We start from the raw sequence: 17,444 nt of genomic DNA, 5'->3' as shown, positions 1-17,444 counted from the left end.
TTCCCCTCAGACATATTCCCACCCCAGACATTTTCCCCTCTGGACATTTACCTACTGTATACAATAAGAGCGAAAGTTTATTTGTTTCTCAGAGTATGCATGATTTATTGTATTATTACTGAATAATAAAAACTGATAAAAACATAATTGCATTAAGGATTAAAATATTCATGTGGGATATTTAGGGTCAAATACAGAAGAAAAGTGTCATTAATACTAGTTTATTTTTTGCATTAAGGATTAAAATATTCAATACGTTCTAGTTACATCAGGCTACAACATTCGGGTAGTCTACCCTGATGCACCTATGGACACTGCTAGTCTAGGCTACTTGTAGCCTACATAAGAAACATGGGTTAGGCTACTCCCTACCTACATTAGAATGGATGCTACTTTTTTAATGCTCCTGCTTTCAGTTTGGGGGTGGCGGAATGGCGCTTCGCGCCTCATCCGCATTTTGAAAGATTCTTGGCAAGCTCGTATGTTCTGGCAGGCAGTAATGTTGCGCTGTGCACGCTAGCCACAGGGGTTACAGAAAACGAGCCACGTGAGGAAGGTAGTAACAGAAAACAAGATTATATAGCTATATCGACAAACTGCATACTAGGCTCTGTTCAACTGTTTACTCCAAACTTAGGGGTTAACTGTACGTTTGGACATGATTGGCCTAGGCGTGTGCAGGCTGTGCACTGTGATAACGAGACTATCAACAGAATTGGTAGAACCAGCATCCCAACCACTTAAACTATCATGGGGGTTAATTGAGTAACTTGCTGTATACTAGGGGGGGAAATGTCCAGATGGAAAAATGTCTGGTGAGGAAAATGTCCAGAGGGGAATATGTCGGGGGGGGGGGGAATATGACTGGGCCCCCTCCAGAACAGACTGCCTTCTTGTCTGTTGTCACTACTTGGGGATTGCAATGAACTGGGAGAAGTCAGATCTTATGCACAAGCAGTAGCAGATATGGGGCATACTGATAGACATAGCAGGAGCAAGAGTTTTTGGAAAGGCTTTTGCTTCAGCAAGCTCATAAGGATGACAAGAACAACCAGCTCAACTTTGGTAGGCTGTCCTAAGTCACCTGTTGTCCTTAGAGAAGCATATGCCTCTCAGGCACCTCCACCACCAATGCTAATATCAGGCAACTGATGCAGAATTGGTTGACATCAAGCAGTCCTTCCTCTCACTGCATACCCTTGAGCCAAGAGTGAGTATTTTGTTTGGTGGCTGGACAATGAGAACCTAGTGGGAGTTAGGCATATGTTTGAAGCCTCAACTAATGTGTACCAGGGAGATGATCATCTTCTCAGATATGGGTTTCTATCTGGTTGGAACCACTTTGCAGCAGATAACGAACTTTTCCATCTTCACTGAGACAAGCACATCTCAATCCCAGTAGTAAAGCCTAGGACTCTGCCTGGAGCCAGGTCATCTCGTTGAAAAGGATGCACCTCTCATTCTCATTATAGTTGTCCATACTCATAGGAACTCAAGAAATTTTGCCTAACTCAGGTGCCATAAAGCCCTTGGATCAAGACCTCACCCTCAAGTTTTTGTTTTGTTATCCTTAGCCTCATTGTGTTGTGTTGTTGAGGTGCATGGCCTTTCATTTTCTCATTTTTTTGTTCCCTCTCCAAGAATTTGTTAGGTGGGAGTTGGATGAGATGATTTTGTACGCGTACAAGCCCTGTGGCATTACCTAATGAGAACTTGACCTTTTAGGTCTGAGTGTTGGGGTCTATATAGTACCAGCAGACACAAAGGTGTCCAAGAATACCCTTTCTTTCTTAGTTTCATGAAACAGTCAAGCAGACAAATGGTTCAGAGAAACTTTAGTTTCACAGGTCATGTGGCCAGGTGTCTGGCAATGCCAGACTACTTTTTAACTCATTTTACTAGATAGGGATGTCACCCACAAGTCCTTGGACACCTTCTCCTTAGGACCTATAGTGGCTGCTCAACAGGTTATGTAGTTTTCAAGATTATCTTTGAGAAAAAAGTATCTTGCTTGAGGTACTGGGTGACATAAGGCTAGAGACTGAATCACTAAGGACCCTCCCCCTTTCTCCCCCACCCCTGTCTTCTTCCTTTTCAAGGCAGAAGTCAGATTGTTGCACAGTCCATGATGCAGGTAGACTCCACAGTCAGACATTCTATCTTACTATCTGAGAGCTTCAGCTCATAAGGTGTGACTCATCTTTTTCCTTTTAATAAGGGGGAAGGGGCAAGCAGTGGTAAAGCTATCATCTGAACCCCTCAGTTTATGATTGATTTGGACACTAGCTGGCTTCCAACTTGTGCTACCCCATCTATAGGACAGCACTTGGTTCTCTGTACTTCTCCTAGAATGAGAGTTCAGACACATCTCAATTGGGATTAGGGCCCTATTAGTTTTGAAAAACAATGCCCAATTATATAGAAGTTTACAAGGAGTCATTGATCCTCAGCACATGCTATGACCAGGAACATGGCATTTCTGGTTGGAGACTCAACATGCTAGTTAGTTGAGGCTGCCATTCTGGTAGGAGACTTACCTCTTAGGTGGGAAGATAGTGATTTGTATTTCCATAGGAAAATGTACCAAATATTTATTGTAATTTGTATTTTTGCTAAGTAAACAGACCCAGACTTTGGACTGGATTATAATCCCATTTCAACCACTCCTTACAGTCACTCATGTCAAAGAAAAAACTGTTGGCTTATGGCAAGTGGGTGGGAGATTCCCCAACTCACTCAAGAAGAAAGGTATCAGGTTCATGTTCAAAAAATTACATTTTCAAAATCAAATGTTGTTTAATACTCCTTCCATACATTACATGAAGCCTCTATAAATGTTAAATTATGTTGGGTCATGGCTCACATTAGCATGAAAGGAAATTAAGATGCACAGACCAGCTAGCTGAGGCTGAAGCATTTATAACAAGATCAGCCATAAAATTTCCCATACAAGATTGTGATTTCACAGAAATCAACACACTGTAACAAATAAATACTAGATGTGTGGAAAGATAAAAATGAAGGATATTAAACACAGATTATGGTCATGGCAGTCATCAATACTAAAAGAAAAATGAAGATATTATCCCTTCTGTGGATCAGGCATACCTGGCCAACACATGGTCACTAAATGGCTACCCTTTATAAGTTTGAAGATAAATGCAATACAGTACATTAACCAATAATATACAGTATTGTATTTGTTTAAATACATAAATTTCAGTAGGCAGTGATTGACATTTATTGGACAAATATTCTATGAAATTTTGTCAGAACCTTTAATATTTTCAGTCTATTTAATATAAAGATTTTACATAGTGATAATTTTAGATTCTTTTTATAAAAGCAAACTTTTCAGGCCAGCCCTGTGAAAGGTAAGATTTTTACTGGTAACTTGGTGGTGTAGTTAAATTATTTGGGAAATAATTTTAAAGAATCCCAGGTTTCTTTCAATTCTTTCCAAAATGACAAATTTTAAATCAGTTTGTACTTTTCATAAGTAACAAACCTTTGGTCTTAACATAAGGATAAATACTCTGGCGCTAGCTGGAGTCCAGTTAAAAATAACACAAGGAATTGGTGGCAACAGGCATCAGCCAGTAGGGGAGTAGGAGGAAGCTATGCGACCTGCTTTACTCTCCCTACGTGTCATCATATTAGTTTCCTACTAGCCCAGGAAAAAAAGAGGGGTGGCTTGAGGTGGGCTGTATACGTTAAAACTGAAGATTTGTTAGTTGTGAAAAATACAAATTGATTTAAAATTTGCCACTTGTTCATATATGCAACAAACCTTGGTCTTAACGTAAGGATGACTTACTCTTGGAAGGAGGATAAGAAAGTCTTAGGATCGACTGGAGGTTTGGACCAAAGCCTCTGATGTGTTTAGCGTAAGCTTCTGAACAGCCAGCCATCTGGGCTAATAGATTATGAAATAATTATCTACAATGTGTCCTGATGATGGAAAAGAACTGTCAGACAATAAAACTTACACTAGCCACCAATTTTGTTTGTTGCCATTTCCCCTCTCCCCTTGTAAGAGAGAGGAATGGAACTTGCTTCTATGAAAAATTTATATTGTGTAGGAACAAGCATACAAAACTTTATAGAATGGAAGCTTGCTCACCTGCGCCAGTTCCAGCATATGATGGAATTATTCTTTCTACTGCCCGCTGGTAGAGAAGACCAGCAGTCATCTCATTCACTCTCAATTTCATGTTCAACATCATAGGTAAGATATTCCTGCCAGGGGCACTGGATGAGATACGCTACTTGTTGAGCAGCCACCACTGGGCCCAAGGATAAAGTGTCCAGGGAACTGTGGGCAACGTACCTCAGATAGGATGTGAAGGTGGTTTGGCGAAGCCAGGTACCTGCCTTCAAAATCCTGTGAACCGACAAGTTCTTCTTGAAAGCGATGGTAGGGCCTAGACGCCTAACATCATGGGCTCTTGCATGCACTGTATTGGCATCTGAATGTGAAGCTGAGGTGTAAGCTTGTCTAATCACTTCATGTAACCAAAAGGAGATAGTATTCTTGGACACTTCTTTCTTGTTCCGGCCTGTTCTAACAAAAAACTTTGGCTATGAGGTCTGAGATGCCGAGTCCTTTTTAGATAGCTACGCAGTGCCCTGACAGGGAACAACAGAAATTTGTTTGGGTCATCACCAACAAAATCCTGTTGAGAAGGGATTGAGAAGACTTGAGTTAGCTAGTTATAAATGATTTGTTTAACCAGACCTCTGAACTCTTTTAGGGTTCTTCTTGGGCTGGGATGAGAAGACTTGAATCTATCATTATGATTAGAGGGATTTTGGGTCATAGCTACAAATTCCAGGACAAATTCAAGGACTACAGAACTCCAACCCCTTGTATGCTTAACATTAAAAGAGTCCATGTAATTCACTGACCGTCTTTGAAGAAGCCAAGACCAGTAAGGAAACCGTCTTGAGGGTTAAATTCCTGTCTGTTGAGCCTCGCAAGGGTTCATGTGTAGGGCAAGTAAGACTGCTGAGCACCATGGTCAGGTCCCAGGTTGGAGGTTTGAGGTCTCTTGGGGAACAGGACTGCTCAAAACTCGAGAAGCATAGAAACTTCCCATGATGAAGAGAGATCTATCTCCTTTAAACGAAGAACCAGTCCTAGAGCAGCTCTATAACCCTTGATGGCTGAAACTGAGAGTATAGTTTCTCTCTACGGAGGAAGATGAAATCCACTACTTGTTGAATAGAAGCTCCGACAGGAGAGAAACCCCGTTGACGACACCAATCAATGTACAGTCGATCCCCAGTATTCACAGGGGATGTGTACCACAACAAAAAATGCATTTAGTCACGAAAATATGAAAATGCAGTAATTAGTGAATATTTCTCTATGAATAATACCGCGAATAGGCAAATTTTACGTGAATAGATGCATATATGTTCCATAGAAAAATCAGTGAGTCCGTGAATCCAGAACCACGAATAGGCGGGATCTACTATAGACTGCCTATTTTCCTTGGTACACGGCAGTAGATGACCTTCTGAGGTAACCTGACATCTCTGTTGCTGCTCTGCAAAAAAAGCTTTTTGCTCGCAAGAGATACTTGATAGTCTCCAGCTGCGAAACCTCTCTATGTGTGTGGTTGACAAAGAAGGTTGTGCCATGGAGGGATCTCTCTCGGAGCTTCAGTCAACAAGGTTAGAAGATCGGGAAACCATTCTACGTGTGGCCAAAAGGGAGCCACAAGAGTCATCCTGAGGTTCTGGGAGATCATCACTCTGCTGATCACTTGACAGCTTAGGCAAAAGGGAGGAAAGGCATAGGCTTCCAGGTTGTCCCAAGGAAGTTGAAGGACATCCTTTGCCATGGCCTAGGGATCTGGAACGACTGAACAAAAAACCTCTTGTTTTCTGTTAAACCTTGTTGCAAAAAGGTCAGCCTTCCCCACAGATGGAATAACCTTTCTGCTACCTCCAGATGAAGTGACCTTTCCATCCCCAGTACCTGACCCCGACAGCTCAGCTTGTCTGCCACAACGTTCCTCTTGCTTGGGATGTATCTGGCTGAAAGGGAAACTGCCAACTGGTGAAATTAATTGTACAGTCAATTTGTGAAGTTGTCAGGACACTATGGCCCTCCCTCCCCGTTTGTTGACATAAGCTACCACTGTAGTGTTGATGGACATGAGGACCATGGAGTGTCCTATCACATTTTCCTGAAATTCCTGAAGTGCTAGGAAGTCTGTCTTCAGCACCAGGATGTTGATGTGAAGCTGTTTCTCTTGGAGATCCCAAAGTCTTGATGTTAGGAGATCTTCCAAGTGAGCTCCCCAACCTTCGTACCAAGCGTCCGAGAACAGTAGGATTTCCGGAGGGGGAGAGTGAAGGGGCACTCATAAGGCCAGGTTCTTGTCATCTAGCCACCATGCTAAGTCTTGCCTTACCTCTTTCGATCGAGGAATCAGAGGCGTGGGTGAATCCCTCAAAGGGGACCAAAATTCCTTCAGTCTCCATGAAGAGAGTGAAGGTGAGATGACAGTGAGGAACCAGCTTTTCCAGGGATGACAAGTAACCTAGGTTGACCTGCCACTGATAAGCTCAATGCTTCTGTTTGGACAGGAAGGACTGGGCTATGCTCCTGAACTTGACTATTTGTTGATCTGATGGAAACACCTTTGCTGCTGTCATGTCTAATGTCATGCCGGTAAAGGATCCTGACTGGGCAAAAGGTTTGACTTTTCCAGATTTATCACAAAGCCTAAGCTGTGACAAAATTGGAGTAGACGATCTCTGTCTGGATTAGCTTTACCGAGAACTTGTGAGGGCTAGCCACTTGTAATGGTATCTCCAGACACGTATCCCATAAGAATGAGCCCAAGTTGAGACTACGGTGAATACTCTTGTAAACACCTGTGGGGCTGTTGATAGGCTGAAGCAAAGAACCTTGAACCAGTTGACTCTCTCTCCAAGGCTGAAGAGAAGAAACTTCCTGGATGACTGGTGAATTAGAATCTGGAAGTATGCATCCTTCAAGTCTATCGTCAGCGTGAAGTCATCCTTCCTGACAGCTGCAAGGACTGTGAGTGGGGTTTCCATCTTGAATCGCATCTTCCTGATGAAAAAGTTGAGAGTCAACAGGTCTATTACTGGTCTCCAATCGCCTGTTGCTTTGGAAACCAGAAAGATGCGACTGTAGAAACCCAGGGGAAGGGTCTTGAACTGCCGCCACAGGCCCCTTTACCATCATTTTCTTCATTTCCTTTTAGAGAGCTAGAATCTTCAGTGATCCTGGAGTGTAAGTTGATTGGTGAAGGGGAAACTTGAAGAGGGGAGGAGGAAATATGAAGGGTAGTAGATATCCCACCCTTAGAACATCTACTACCCAGGTCTCCACTCCGTATAGCTGCCAAGCTGCCCAATGGCTTGCCAGGCACTGCCCTACCCCACTGAAGGCAGCAAGTCGGGAGGGGCGCCCACTCTTTCGTCTACCTTCTCTCCCGGGCCTGGAAGAGTGAGGCTAAAAGAGCTGCTTCTGAGGGTTTTCTTGGTTTGAGGTGGCGTAGGTTGATGACCTCTGCGTGGTACTGCCGCACTTTGAGGTCTCTTTGGTGACGCGTAAGAACTAGACTGAGGTCTTGGTTTGGAAGTGCCAGACGATATTGTGACAGCTTGATGTACGAGTCGAACATTATTGTCTGTTCTACGCCAGTCAATTGCCGAGTCATGCAGATCCTTAGGGAAGAGAGATGTGGAGGTTAAGGTATCCCCATTCCGAAAAGCTGAAATGGAATCTGTACTGACGAATTTCGAAACTTTAGAAAGTGGCATCTTTTCTTTTTAGTAGCAAATTGGCCTACACATTATCTGTCTATTAAGTGAGCCATGCAAGAAATCATTTTACCACCAGATTGTATCAACCTAAAGAAGGTGGCAGTCTCTTCAGTGTTGCCCATTGAAGTGGAAGATATCTGAGCTACTGTTGTTGCCCATATATCAAGCCATGAAGCAGCCTGGAAAGCTGATGAAACGGTTGATTTCAAGGCAACGGCCTCTTGATGAGTGAAGAATGGATCCTCTACTTTAATTTGGTCTAAGGTATTGCCTGCGCACAAATGAACCAGGTCTGGATTAACTTGTTTGGGGTGTAAGGAAACCTTGGAAGTTGCATATGTCGAGGTAAAAGTGAAGGAAGTAGCTTAAAGGATCTACTGGAACAAAGTGAAATATCCCTTCTGGAGACGACAGAATTCACTTGATTAAAAAATGAAGGCAGCATGCTTAGAGAATGGCAATCCCAAGGAAGACTTAGCCTCTTTCTTAGGTCCATGAAGAGCATCAATGCCTGAAGCGTGATCCAATGAGGCAGTCACAGTTTCTTCAGCTAGGTCGTTACATCCACGAATAAGCTCAATGACCTCAGCATATGTAGTCATAAATTGTTGATGATCCATATCTTCAACCTCTGGACCACAAGAATCATGGTCTGGTCTGTTGGCCGAGTCGGGGGAGACAAAACGTCATTATTTACTACTGGAGCGTAGGCTCATTCAGGTCCCAGGACCTTCTTGGGGGCCTGTAGATCTATAGAATGAGTAGTAGTTTTGTCTGGAATCCAATCCTGTCTGTGAGAACGGGAAGCTAGAACTACGATTAGATGAATGTCTTGATCGGTTGCGTGGCCATGTAGGGCTGTTGTCTCTAATAAAACGGCCACGACCGTGAGATTGAGAACTGATTACAGACACGGCTATTCACTGGGTGTCGCTCTATGAAGCACGGTCACGGCCGTTGGTTGGGCTGTCATTCCTTGAAGAATGGTCACAACTGTGTGCTGAACTGTCACTCTGTTTAGAAAAGTTACAGCCGGGAGATCGAGAGCGAGGATGATCAGGGTTGCATGTTGGGCTGTTGCAACGTGAACGATGGCTGCAGCTGTGTGACTTGAAGTCATGGCCATGTGAGCGAGAGCGCCGCTCGCTATCCCTCCCAGGAGAACATGAACTTGAAGAGAGAGAGAGGACGGGCTCTGTCCTCAGAAAGTTATTTCACAACCGACTGCTTAACTAGAGCATTAACATTCTTCCTACGGACTTGTTGGACAATTGATTCCTGTTCCGTGTACCAAGAAGGCCGAGGATCTGGTTCTAAGGCAGAAGAGACATGGGTGTTCGCTACTCTGATGGAACGGCTGTGCGAAGATGAAGGAAAGGGAACAACGTGGATGCGATTGGACAGCCAAGTACCAGGAGAAGGAGAAGAAGAGTGATGGCCTGAAGACTGCCTGCGAAACTTCCTCTTAGGAGAGACAATGAAATCCTTCTTCCTCCAACGTCTGACAGGGATGGGCGAAACGGAAGACGAAGAAGAGGCAGGAGAAGACAAAGATGAGGACGAGGAAGGCGATCTGTGACGTCTCTTCTTGGAAATTGGAATCTCAACGCAGCTGTACTTCTTGGAGGAAGCAGATGCAGGAAAGTTAAAGGAGGATGTTGAAGGACCCTTCCTGGTAGGAGATGGCATGGGGATAGGTGCTGGGAGAGCCGTTGACAGATGGGATGACGTCACGGAAACTGTAGCATTGGAAACAGTCGTGGGGAGAGCCATTGCAAGTTGAGATGACGTGACCGAACTGGAAGACCTGGGAACTGTCTTGGCGGAAGTCTCTGGGGTACGAAACAACATGCAGAGACAAAAGGCCAGAAAGGCTTGGTACACCTGATAAGCCTAGCGAAGCCCAACACTCGGACATCTGCGCATCTCCTGAAAAAAACGTACTGGGGAGAGCTGCCTCCTTCCTTGCGGGGGGTGGAAGCATCCCTCCCCTGAAAGAAAGGGCAGCAACATTACAAACAAGGCCTCCTGAACTCCCCCCCGCTCCCCTCAAATATTCAAAGGATGAAACCAAAACAGAATGAGAGGGAGAATAATCTTTCTGAGAAGAAGCAGCAGCGAGATGAAGAGGCTGAACAAGAAGGAACTGGAGTGCCTGCCATCAAAGTAGACAAGAAACCTTCACAAGATGGAGCCGTTGATTTCCTCAGGAGACCAAAGACAATACACACAACATAGGTTATTTATGCTGCAAATGTTAGATCTGCACTTACTAAAAGTGAGATGTGGGTCTGTAGACAAAGAAGACAAGTAACAGGAACAAAGGTTGCTACCATCTACAGGATCTGTGAAGCCTGGGAGGCTTAACTGGAACACAGGCTTGTATTCAGGAAATGCAAGAAAACACAGACAACACAAAATCACACAAAATAACACACCACAAAAAAGAAAGAAAAACCAGAACCCTGTAGGCGTACGCGGGCAGGGAGTGCAAAAAAACTGGCTTCTTGCAAAAGATGCCTGTTACCACCAATTCCTTGTGTTATTTTTAACCAGACTCCAGCTAGCGCCAGAGAATTTATCCTCAAGTTAAGACCTAGGTTTGTTCTGCATATGAACAAATGCCTATTGTAAGGTGAAAGTGGGTTTGAATGAAATAATTTTGTATTATAATTCACACATTTATTTTTCCTTAAAAGTGCATATTACAGCATTACATTATCTGGAACACATATGGCTTTGCCTGAAATCCTGTATCAATGACAAAAGGTGAAAATTAAACACATCAGTGTTTACTTTCTCTCTGAACTCAGTTGTTTCTTTGGTTACACACACTAGTTCTACGATCAAGGGTTCGGCTAATGGACCCCTGAACATATGCAGCAATAAATATTTTGTATGGATATAAGCAATAAGCATATATGGAATATGCTAAAATATCACAGTGCTTAAGACTTACCTACCAGTGACACCACAAGTAGGCAGAGTCTTTCATGAGTACATAAGACATGCTAAAATCCTAAAAATATTGAAAAGCTTCAAAAGTAAGGGCACATAATAATAAAATGACCATTTGCAAAAAGAAAGATTACAGTATTTAATTTTCACACAATTTATGTGTTCTACAGCTTCTGCAAATAACAAAGTAGAGGCCTATGAATGCCAATACATCTCGATGACTAGAAAAATGTCCCTTCAAACAACAAAACAATTTAAACTTTGGCCAACTATTACGTATTAACAACTCTGGTAAGCTTAACTGATCTTTGCATCTAGGTTCTGTAACAACTCATATCATACATAAATGCAAGCTTATCTACGCCTTGACTCTATGAACACAATGCGCCTACCATTTCTGCAGACCTCTAACAGCAAACAACAATCATGTACAACAAGGTTACAACAATGGCTACTACTCTACTTAGACAACAATATCTAAACCATACAATACATACAAAAGTCTTGGCAGGATGATTCTGTTTACCCTAGCTTTTTATCTTTTGTATAAAACATACTAAAAATATAAACTGCCAAAAGGTACCCTTTAAATGAGATTGACCTATAAGACAATAACCAACTCCTCAACATAAGACCTACGTTCAAATTAAACACAAACATACCTTACACTTCAAAGGGTGCAGAAGTAGAGGAGGTTGCTTTGCTAAATGTATACTGCTATTTTGAAATTAGTTTGTGGTTTCAATGAAATAATTACAATGCAGTGTAAACAAATTTTCTTATGATTGTATGCAAGTATACTGGAGTACAGATAAAATAGCTTTTTCCTTATCAATGTATTGTCTTATGCTTCCATTTTCAAAACTTTAAGAACATGCTAAACATCCTAAAAAGTACAAAAAGTACACAATTTAGCATATAAAAAATTTCAAAATACAAGAGCATCTGTAATGAATGAATTATATGTAAACATCATTGCAAGGAAGTATAACGAGTTGAATGTAAACTTCATTTCAAATCAGTATAATCATGCACCCCTGAAATAAAGTTCTCTTAATACTACAATATTTGACTTGACAGAAAATGCAAGTAACTTACACTTTGTTCCACATGTAAAAAACTAAAATATAACATGAAGGTATGACCTGCCACTTTGAAATAGGTGTGCAGATTTTTTTAAATGCTTTCCATGAAGAATAGTCTAGAGTTTCTATGGGAATAAAACTTTCCTGAAATAATCTGAACATATTTATTACGATATCCCTTCTGAATGAACCACCTTTGAAGACTTAATTTAGGAGCTCTTGAGCACTCATGGGAATAAAACCATAACAGCTTAACAAATCAGCACCTAAGCTATTACACGTACAATTTTAGAAATAACTTATGTAGGTAAAAATAACAGGCACAAAAATTTAACCAGAGTAGCATAAACTGGAAAAGTCTATTGTAAAAAAAAATACCCATCTGATCTAAATAATCCACCTTCTAATGAAAGCTATTTACTCTTTACCAAGAGAAAGACTTGCCCATGGAATGAGTTTCTGCTGAAAAATAAATACTGTATATGCTAACGTTCTTTTTACCGTCTGCATTATCAGTGTTGTATTTTTTAATAAGCCAAACATAACAAAAATTTTACCGTAAACAACTAGAGCATTAAAATATTCTCGGAGAGAGGAAAAAAAAGGCAAGTTTGAATGCGTAGCAATCAATCTATAATGACAAACTGTAGCTGTAGTAGATTCCTTCCAAGAGAAAAATGGAAATTGCAGAGAGAAACCTATTACAACCAATAACAGGAAAATTTCAAAGGGCTAATGTCAGTGGTAAAGTTAGTTGTAATACAAAATGAATATTAAAACAAAATAACATTTACCTTAAGGTCTTATGTAGCGATTAAGAATACTATTACTAAAATGCCCAACATCAAGTGAAAAAATTTACTGTCTTCTATGATCAGGAACACAAGATTGCCTAAAACAACTACCCCATGAGTAACAGTTTGTACATGCATGAGTACTTGGTTAAATATTATGAATATGGAATTCTGCCATAATGTTATACAAGCCCATATCTTACTTCATGTTTATGACTTTTTTTTTTTTTGCATAGGTGTGAAAAATCACAACTCTACAGGGAAAAGGAAAGGACTATTTGAAGGAGGAGGAACACCAACACTTGTTTACTTCAAAAATGAAATACATGCCTACTTTAATAACCAAGCCTATGTTCCGTGGAAATGGTTAATTGTAAATACGTAAAGGAATACAGGCTAAAAATGGAAAACCATTGAGATATTCAATTCTCTTCAATAAAACAACTCATTATAGCTGAAATAAGCTAAATTCATTTTGATTCACAGACCACAAAGCTTTACTTTTCCATTTTCAGACAGATTCTGACAGTGATTCCCATATTTTTGGAATACAATATTTAAAATTACTGCTAACTTCCACTGTTACCTACACACCCACAATCTTTTATTTTTTCCTAACATACTTTAACTCTTTTCTTGAAATACTTATTTGTTTAGTCACAATGCAATATAGAGATAAAGTAGGTAAACTCTATGGTAATCATTAGTTTTATACTGCAAATTTAATTTTTAAAATCATTTGCAAGGTACTGCTACATTGTACAATCTGTACATGGAAGAAAATATGTTTAAATAAAAATACTAGTATTATGTGCTATTCACAGAGTAGGAAGAATTAAAGAAACAATTTACCATTACAATACCTCTGTCAATACTGTACTATATGGAATAGGCTACACATTCAATAAACTTTTTCAATAAATTTTAAGAAAAACAATAATTTAAGGATGAGGAAATATAGATGAGAAATGCCTGAACACTTGTACATGCATAACTGTGTGTACTGTAACATGAATTCAACCACAAAAGCTATGGATTGACACAAGTACGGAAGAGTAAATTAAAATCTATTGAGATTTCAGAAAACAAAATAATAAATTTGCCCAGTGCATTACAATAGGATATCATACAGCATTTATGCACTTTTTGGCATATAAACTTCTTGTTTACAAAGAAAAGAATAAAATATTCCTCAGATTACACAACTCCAATGCTGCAGTTTTCATAACATACAGCACAAGTGCTGTCCTGTGATCAAAATTATTTTTCTTACCAAAGTGGCTCTTACACTGTAATTGTTCATCATTTAATGACAAAAAGAAACTATGACAAACTGCACTAATAACTGTTTCTGTCACTATCGCTTGCAAATTCCAGAGCCAGAGCTTTTATAAATGATATTTTACAATGTTCAGAATCTGCAATGTAAACTATTTGTGATATGGTGCTCACTCTGGAGTCATTTTAAGGAAAACTTTAATCCCATTTTGCTAGGTTAAAAAATGGGAAAATGAAAGGTCAAAATACGAATACCACATGAGTGTAACACACCAAAACATCATAACTGACTCTTGGTTGAAAACTGCTAAAAATAGCAAGCCAAAACATCATAACTGACTCTGGGGTTGGAGGACTCACTGAAGTCATAAGTGATCCAAAGATTTAAAACTTTAAGAATTCTTAGAATAAAAATTCTCAATCACCAAATTTACTAAATGTCATAATTTTTTCAGAAATTTCCACAAATATACAAAATTTTTCAAATTTGTATCTTCCCTAGGTATACAACCCAGAGCCTTTTATAAAAGACATCCTTCAGCCCAAGCTGGGATAGTTGTTGAACTTGGTAAATGGTACTTAACTGGTGGGGGGGATGAACAGGGGGAATACCCCTCATTCACCCACTGATATTAACCACTTTTCCTTTGGCCACAAGGACCAAGTGGGGCAGCAGAGGTGGGTTTAAAAAGGTTTTGGTTTGTATTCCTATAAAAATACGTTTCTGTAAAGTCTGGTATTTTTTCCTACGGAAATAGAAACCATTGCCTTTTATAACAGACTTAATCATTAGGTGGGAAGTAGTCCCTGTCAGCTGACTGGAGTTTAAAGTCAACTGGAAATGCCATGCTTCTGGTTATGCATGCAATCAGGTTATGTCATGACTCCTGTAACCTCCTCTCAGTTTGGTGAGAAAGTTGATTATAGCAGTAGGCCATTACAGAGTTGTAATCAAGAAGAACCATCAAAGAACAACCATGAAATCCCCTGTAAGGGAATACCAGGCAGAGGGCTGCTACTCCTGGTCAGATCCAAAATAGGTTTAGCAAGCAGCTCTGCCTATGCTCATCCCTTCATTAAAATGGAGAGTGGAGGGAGAAGCATCTTACACATTATGCTAAGATTAAATGCTTCAAGTTCAGGCACCTATATCTAGCCTAACCAAACGTATACTTTGGCCTACAGTAAAACCAAAATGACTACGAGCATGGCTATCATTACCTACGTTGCCCAACTTCTTCCTGACTTACCCGATTACAGTTAATCTGCATCCCTCTATTTGGGGTTCTTTAATCCGGTCATTCTTACTTATCCCTCCCACAGGCTTTCCAGAAGAAGGAGACTGTTCTGGGACAAGGCCAACTTAATTTACATTTTTTGAAGAGCCAATAAGTCTTTTTTTCATTGTATTTTATCATTTATTTTCATCTGTGAGTCTGGGCTAGATACTGGACATCTGTATAATTAATTTAAATGATTACAAATTAAATAATCTTTATCCTACCCTGTTATCAAAACAGTTTAATGTATGATATAAAATCTTCATTTATTGCAGCATTTTTTTTTTTTAAGTCATCCTTTACTTGTCAACAAATCGCAGTTCTTTCGCTCGTATTACGTCTTCATTGTTAGAAACACAGAACAATAGTGTCAAGATGTTTACCCTTTTTGACCTGGTATAAGAGATATGGCAGCATTTTTGACATGACACACCTAAATTACATCCCAACTTGAGTCAAGGGTTTATGAGTCAAATCTGGGAAAAGCAGCAATGCCGAAAACTTACTACATGTTCGCAGTCATTTTGGTTTGACTACAGAGGCTGACCCAGAATGGAAACATGGGAGAGAAAACAAGGAAAGTCACTCTGTATTCATCCCCCAGACTTACATTCAGCTGCAGTACCTCAAGCGAGACAGCAGTCTGTCCAGGCAGAGCTGGGTGCCTACATCACCTATAAAGCAACCACCACAGGTCCCAAGAAAAATTTATGGGGTTGTGGATGTCCCTCTGGTAGAATGAGGAAAGAGAAGCCTACAACCCAGACACCATCTCATTGCCCAGAATTACTGCAAATTCATCCGAAAGGGCTAAAGTTGGTCCAACACCCAGACTTTGTTTGTCTGAATGAGTGTTGAGGGTGCCCTCACAAAGCCAGAGAAGGAAGAAGGATATTCCTGGCCACCTCCTCCTATGCAGCTTAAAACAAAGAAATAGGAACCAGTAATCCAACCTACAAGCCTGTGAAATTCATGAAGTACCTTATGGCTTGCAATGAGCACATGAAGCATCTTGTCTGGAACTGCCAGTTGAAGTCTAGTTGGGATAGGTTGGAGAGAAAACTCTTGAATCTCCCATCACCTCAAAGCCTCTTGAGACAGGAAACCAGAAAAAACTCCGACCCTCTTCATTGAGACTGTTGGTGAAATGGACTGTCCTGCTACAGAACTCTTGACTAAGGCTTTGTCCAAGAGCTAGTAAGGCACTTGGAATAGGCTGCAAAGGAATGGTTTACCTCCCATTTGAGAAAACAACATTGTCAATGGAAAAAAGTTCTAAATGACCTGTCAAGTACCGATAACCCCACCAAGAAGAGAAATCCAAGGTCTTCAGACTGAAGACTGACTTATGGCTGAATGCACAACAGGAGATAGTTTCACCAAGGGTGAATAAAGAATCCATGACCTGCTGAAATGGCACTCTGACTGGAGGGAGATCTTCAATTAAGAGTTGGCAGCACTGGATGCCACTCGATTAACAGCCTTAAGGAGTAGCCAGGATCAGCTTGAAAATGAGGGATCAACACTGTTGTTCACCTGATGACGAGAAAGAAATTAAGTGGAAATTGTAGAACAGATCTTTTCTAGAATAATGGAATATAACTTCTATGATTCCTTCCAGGGAATTGGACAGGGGAACTGAATACTGTGAACTTCTGTTCATTGTGGAAACTAATAGATGAAGAATATGGGGAAAACCACATTTCAAACTGGAAAAGCTGCCTTGTGAGGGAGTAAGAACCACTCCATACCAAACTGACCCCAACCATTGAGCTAGCCAGCCAGCCCAATTTCACTGGTAGAAAGCCCAACAGTATGGCAAACCATTCAATTATGCACCTGCAGATTTGGCTACGCAAAGAGCAAAAGCCCCTCTGCTTGGCCAGGTACTCTTATGATTGTGCTAAACACCAGCACTACTGAGTAACCTATCAACTATTCTTGGAAACCTATAGGAAAGCAATGCTTCCCATGTTCCCAAAATGCTGACCTGCAGATAAGACCCCTCACGAACACTTATGAGGTGCTCTAGCCCTCCTTCAATACGTCCAAAAACTGATACATTTTGGGAGAAGGGACAGTTAATGGGACTCCCTTAAGAGGTTCTTGTTATCCTGTCACTGTGCTAGCACTTCTGTAACTTGCACACGAGGGAAAGGTGGTGTTTCAGATCTGAAGAGAGGAACATGCCAAGTGAGAAGTTGTAGGGTACCCTACGCTGGTCTCCCCCTCAAAGG

This window comes from Macrobrachium rosenbergii, chromosome 16 (assembly GCF_040412425.1).
Source record: "Macrobrachium rosenbergii isolate ZJJX-2024 chromosome 16, ASM4041242v1, whole genome shotgun sequence".
Lineage (NCBI taxonomy): Eukaryota > Metazoa > Arthropoda > Malacostraca > Decapoda > Palaemonidae > Macrobrachium > Macrobrachium rosenbergii.
The sequence above is the reverse complement of the archived record's forward strand: the minus strand, read 5'-3'. Positions refer to the sequence as shown.